This window comes from Myotis nattereri (assembly GCF_964212035.1).
Source record: "Myotis nattereri genome assembly, chromosome: 13".
NCBI lineage: Eukaryota > Metazoa > Chordata > Mammalia > Chiroptera > Vespertilionidae > Myotis > Myotis nattereri.
This window is the reverse complement of record NC_138088.1, coordinates 11,786,397-11,791,990: the sequence shown is the minus strand read 5'-3', so window position 1 is coordinate 11,791,990 and position 5,594 is coordinate 11,786,397.

Here is a 5,594-nt window from a genome sequence, read left to right as displayed (position 1 = left end):
GGGAAGAGAGAGGGTTTTTATCATGCAGATGGCCTCTGCCTTCTATGGGGAAGGGAGGGGCCCATGTGACAGATTACCTTACTGGTGCTTGACCAGAAAATTCAAGCCTGGTTAATTAAGATTATGTTTCTGGCAGAAGTAGAAACTGCAGTTAGATCAGGTGTTAACTGTAGGTTTGGTGTCAGGGGATTCCAGCACAAGTGACGGCTTGCTGGGCCCGTGATTTTGTCTTGGACAACATCAAGATCAGTGAGAAGCTGCCAGTGTCCCTGGGAAAGGGGGAGGCCTGGCCTAGGGCCTCGGATCTGCTTTTTCTCAGCACAGCTTTTACGATAGTTGATTCTTAGATTATATGCAGGGATAATTTTTTCTTTGAAAAAAAAATTCAAACCACAGCAAGTCTAGGATGCATGCCATGTAATAAGGAGAAGTATTGTTTCTTATTTTAGTTGAGTATGCAAGTACGTGTGCACTGGATTGATTTTGTTAGGGTTGCTTACTGTGGGCCATGGCAAAAAATTTAAGAGCCATTTTTAGTGTCTTCTCATTGCCAGTTCACCTTTCACACTTCTGTTCTTTAAATATTTTATGATTAAACAAACACATGCTACTTTTGTAACTAAAATGGCAGGAAGAGCCCTGGCTGGTATGGCTCAGTTGGTTGGGAGTCATCCCCGAGCATCTGAAAGGTTACAGGTTTGATTCCCGTACATGCCTGGGTTGTTGCAGGCTACATCCCCCAGTAGGAGGCATGCCGGAGGCAGCCGATCAACATTTTGCTCTCACATCAATGTTTCTCTCCTCCTTTCCTCTCTCTCAAAAAATGTCAATAAGAATATTTTGTGAAAATGAGAGGGAGAAGCGGAGGAGAAATTTTATCGGTTAACATAATCCCAAGGTAGACAAGCCCTATTCACAGTGACTGCTGCGGTCACCACACTGGGGGGCCAGCGTCCTCCAGTGGGCATGCCAGCCCCCCTCCCGCAGCAGCAAAAGCCTCAGTGTACATTGATAATACAAAGGTGTAATGGTAAGTGTATCAATGGAAACCTTTTTAGAAAATTATTTCTAAACTTACCACCCTATGGAACCCTGTTCATGCTTTCATCTTCCCATGTTGGCCTTTAACCACATGCCTACAAATTGTTTCGTGATTGCAAACTGTGATGTGCAGATTTCATACTTAGTGCGTATTCTTTTTATTCTCTTGGTTTATTTTCTTTTTTCTTTTTTTTTTTTTTAAATATATTTTATTGATTTTTTACAGAGAGGAAGGGAGAGAGATAGAGAGTTAGAAACATCGATGAGAGAGAAACATCGACCAGCTGCCTCCTGCACATCCCCCACTGGGGATATGCCTGCAACCCAGGTACATGCCCCCGACCGGAATCGAACCCGGGACCTTTCAGTCCGCAGGCCGACGCTCTATCCACTGAGCCAAACCGGTCTCGGCTTGGTTTATTTTCTTGAGGCATGTTCTTAGTCATGCATTTATTGGATTAGGGGTATGACCATTTTGGGGAGGAGGGGGTTGAATGTCTAACCGTGTTGTTTACTAAAGAGCGGTAACGGTTTAGCCTGCTGCCATGGAGGTATGAACATACCAGCCGCACACGGGCTTGCCAGCCGCACTGGTGGTTATCTTGTTAAATTAAAAGGTGCGAAATAACATCTCTGGATTGTCTCTGAGTTTTATTTCCGGTGACGTTGCATATTTTTTCGTCTGTTAATTATATTGCCCTTTCATTTCAGTATAATATCCATTTTCTTTGTCATTTCTAAAACTGAAGTGTTTTATTTTAAGTCTGAATTTTTATGTTTAAATATTTACCCTTTGTTAAATTGCTGCCGATGACTTATCATTTGTGTTTCCTTTTTTATTTTAATGTTCCTTTTAATTGTATGGAAATTTTAAAACTTTTTATGTTTTTATGTTGATATTTTTGTTCTTTGGATTTTCCCCCCCTCTTGACTCAAAAGTGAAGATCAACGGAGGCCTGAAATACCTATTCTTTCGCTTGTGCATGGGTGTGTGTGTCTGTGTGTGTGTGCGTGTGCATGTGCACGCGCGTGTGCCCACATGCAGCCTTCAGCATTTAGATGGATTCTGGCTTATTATTCAGTTCCAGCTATCTCAACACTTAAATGACGCTAACTTTCCCTAATGTTTAGAGAAGTTGATTTTAAACACTCGCCTCCTGTTTGCCCCATAAATGCTTTATTCTGTTTTAATGTTTTGGATTGAGAGACAGTTTGAGGATGTGAAATTACATTTTTCGGAGAGTTGTTTTTTAATGCAAGAAACCCCCACAAAATAGCTTTTGGAGAGCCTTCTGTGTCGGCGGTGGTAATTAGTCCATGCATCTTCTGTTAGGAAGCGAAGACTCGGTCTCTGTGTGTTTTAAGGTAAATGGATTTGGTGTTAATTGAATTCATTAGTTGGTAGAGAGCTAAGTTCCTCTGATGTGACTCAGTTTAGCAAATGAGATGAAATGTCAGGGACGACAGCCACTTTGGAGTCGTTTTAGCTGAAGTTTGGGTCTGATCGGGTTGCAGTTTCAGCACCACTGCCTTTATCGGCTTCTTGGGGTTCTGTGTAAATGTGGCTCACACCGCAGGCTGGCAGCTCAGGAGAGCTCATCCATCTTTCATCCTTCACTGAGGCTCTGAGGGCACTGCGCCGAGCTCGGCGTTGGCTGTGTTCCCTGCGAACCGGCCAGCGGCCCGTGTTGGAGGATGTGGCTCCGGCTGGGGCCCAAACAAGTCGTCTCCTTGCCTCCTCCAATTTAAATTCTGGGAGTGCTTATGTGGGCACTAGGCTCCTCTTGTGTGTGACGCTGACGTTCAGGACCTGCCTCTCCAGCCCTGGCCTGCAAAACAGAAAGCAGAGCGGGAGCATGAGGCAGCCTTTCCTCGCAGCTCCAAGGTTACGTGGGGGCAGGACTGGGCGTGCAGGCTGGGGGCAGCTCGCCCCACCTGGCTAGTGAGTCGAGTACCTTCTCTTTCCATGGGGAGGAATCAGCAAGTAGGTGAAGAACCTCTAGGGCAGTGGTTCTCAACCTTCCTAATGCCGCGACCCTTTAATACAGTTCCTCATGTTGTGGTGACCCCCAACCATAAAATTATTTTCGTTGCTACCTCATAACTAATTTTGCTACTGTTATGAATCGTAATGTAAATATCTGATGTGCAGGATGTATTTAGGCAACCCCTGTGAAAGGGTCGTTCGACCCCCAAAGGGGTCGCGACCCACAGGTTGAGAACCACTGCTCTAGAGTGTAGGGCCCTGAAACCTGTATTTATTTATTTTTATATTTTTGTTGATTTCAGGGAGGAAGGATGAGGGAGAGAGAAACATCAGCGATGAGGGAGAATCATTGATCAGCTGTCCCCTGCATGCCCCCTACTGGGGATCGAGCCTGCAACCTGGGCACGTGCCCCCACTCGGAATCAAACCCTGACCTCTTGGTTCATAGGTAGATGCTCAACCGCTGAGCCGCACCGCCAGCTGAAGTCTGGGTTTAGAGCCAATCATTCTGGTGCTGCCAGCTGGTCTCCTCAACACCAGTGACATTAGGGATCAGTCACTCAGGCCCTGTTTCAGTTGAGGATGCTGAGGCCTGGGGAGGAGGGGGGCTTGCCCAGGGCCAGGTCATGTTGCTGAAGGAAGGAGTTGGCATGGGGGCTCCTGGTCCTCTCACTGCAGCCACCTTTGCGGCCCAGGCTGTGCTCAGGCCTCCTGTGTGCCCTGCTGTCCAGTAGTTCACACTCATTCTTGGAGGGGACTTTTGTGGAAGTGCTGTTCTTTTTTTTATTTTTAATCCTCACCAGAGGATATTTTTTCCATTGATTTTTAGAGAGAGTGGAAGGGGTGCAGGAAGGGAGAGGGAGAGACATCAATTGGTTGAACCTGAAACCCAGTACGAGGTATGTACCTTTGACCAGAATCAAACCTTCGACCTTTTGGTTCAAGGGCCGGCACTCTAACCACTGAGGAATCTGGCCAGGGCTGGAAGTGCTGTTCTGATGGCGGGATGGGGAGGTGGGGATGGGCTGCGGGGTTGTTGCTCTCTCTCTGGCTGGTTTTTAAGACTAGACCGCCCCCCCCACCCCCCACCCCCGCAGGCCGTTGACCATCTCCCATTCCTCTTGGAGGGAGGGGCTGGGCGAATGGTGGTGTCCAGCTTGTGCCTGTGGATCCCGCTCTGTGGGAAGGGTGGTTGAGCAGTCATAGCACCCGTTTCTAGAGGGATGTGGTTTTCATGTCCCTGCTTGGCACCACTTTCTCAGAACAGCGGCAGGCCCTGGGGCTGCCTCGCAGGACGGTTCGCAGCAGCCACTTGGCAGTGTGGCAGGAGCTCGCTTCTTACTGGTGGTTGTGGGCGGCGGTGTCCTCACTGCCAGTGGCCTTGTTTGTTGTTGCCTTGGTTCTGGTATGTGATGCCCCTCTTCTCACCCTGGGAAGTGGGAGGCAGGGGGTGGGGGAGAGCTTTGCCCTGTGAGCCTCAGATCCCGCCTTGCCCTGTGGGTCAGCTTGAGGCACCGTCCTCCTTCCTCATCCTTCAGCCACTGCTTTGGTGTTAGGGGTTCACCTGGTCACCACTGGGTTCAGAAAGTAAAGCAGTAAAGGTGGGTCAGGCCCTCTGAATTTCCCTTTGGGGTACCTCCATTCTGCAGGTTCTCTGAGAGGCCTTGGGGATGGACACAGATAAGGAGTGGCCCCTCCCTTCACCCTGTGCAGTTCGCAGAATGTTTGTAGTTTAAGGCCAAAGCAGTGATCTTGGAGGGGAGAAGTGGGGAGGGGTGGAGGGAAGGGAGGTTAAGCAAGGGAGGAAGAAGACGAAGGCGTGGGGTGAAAGCTGGGCTCATGCATCTCCCGCCCAGGCCAGGGTGCTAGCCTTCCTCACCTCAGTGAGGGCTGAGCTTGGGAGGTTGTCTCTGAAAATCTTAGATGAACAAATATGGAGCCTTAATTTTGGCTGTTCTTCACTGGCCACGACTACCTTATGTCCAGACTTGGCGTTTGTCTTCACTTCCCAAAGTGGTCAAGTCCCCATTTCTCCCTGGGCTCTCCACTCCTGGCTGCCCTGCCCCAGGTACGGTAGGCGGAAGAACATGGGCTGTGGAATCCTGTCCTTGGTTCAGATCCTGGGGTCTGTCGTTTTTTTTGTCTTGTCCTTGAGCAAGTCACATGACCTTTCGGAACTCCTGTTTCCTCCGCCATGAAGTAGAAAAATTAATACCCAAAGCAGAGGGGATGAGATGAATATTTGAGAAGGCACCAAGCAGAAGTGCTGATATTTAGGAGACTCTTAAAGAATCACCATTCTCCATTCTTTCAAACTTTTGTTATTTCTTGGGCTGTTTTCACAAAGTTGACTTAACCTGAGTTTTGCCTGACTTACAGCTGACATTGATAGTAAATTGCACCGGATGAGAGAGAACACAGGGAACAACTGGAGACTCCGGAGTCTGGGAGCCTTACTGTTGCTCTCTCTCTCCTTGGGGAGCAGGTTGGGGGAGGTGTTTTGAAGCGGAACCTGCTGCCTCATGGCTCCCACGTCTCTCTCTCCACAGGTCCTGCTTCTCGGAAG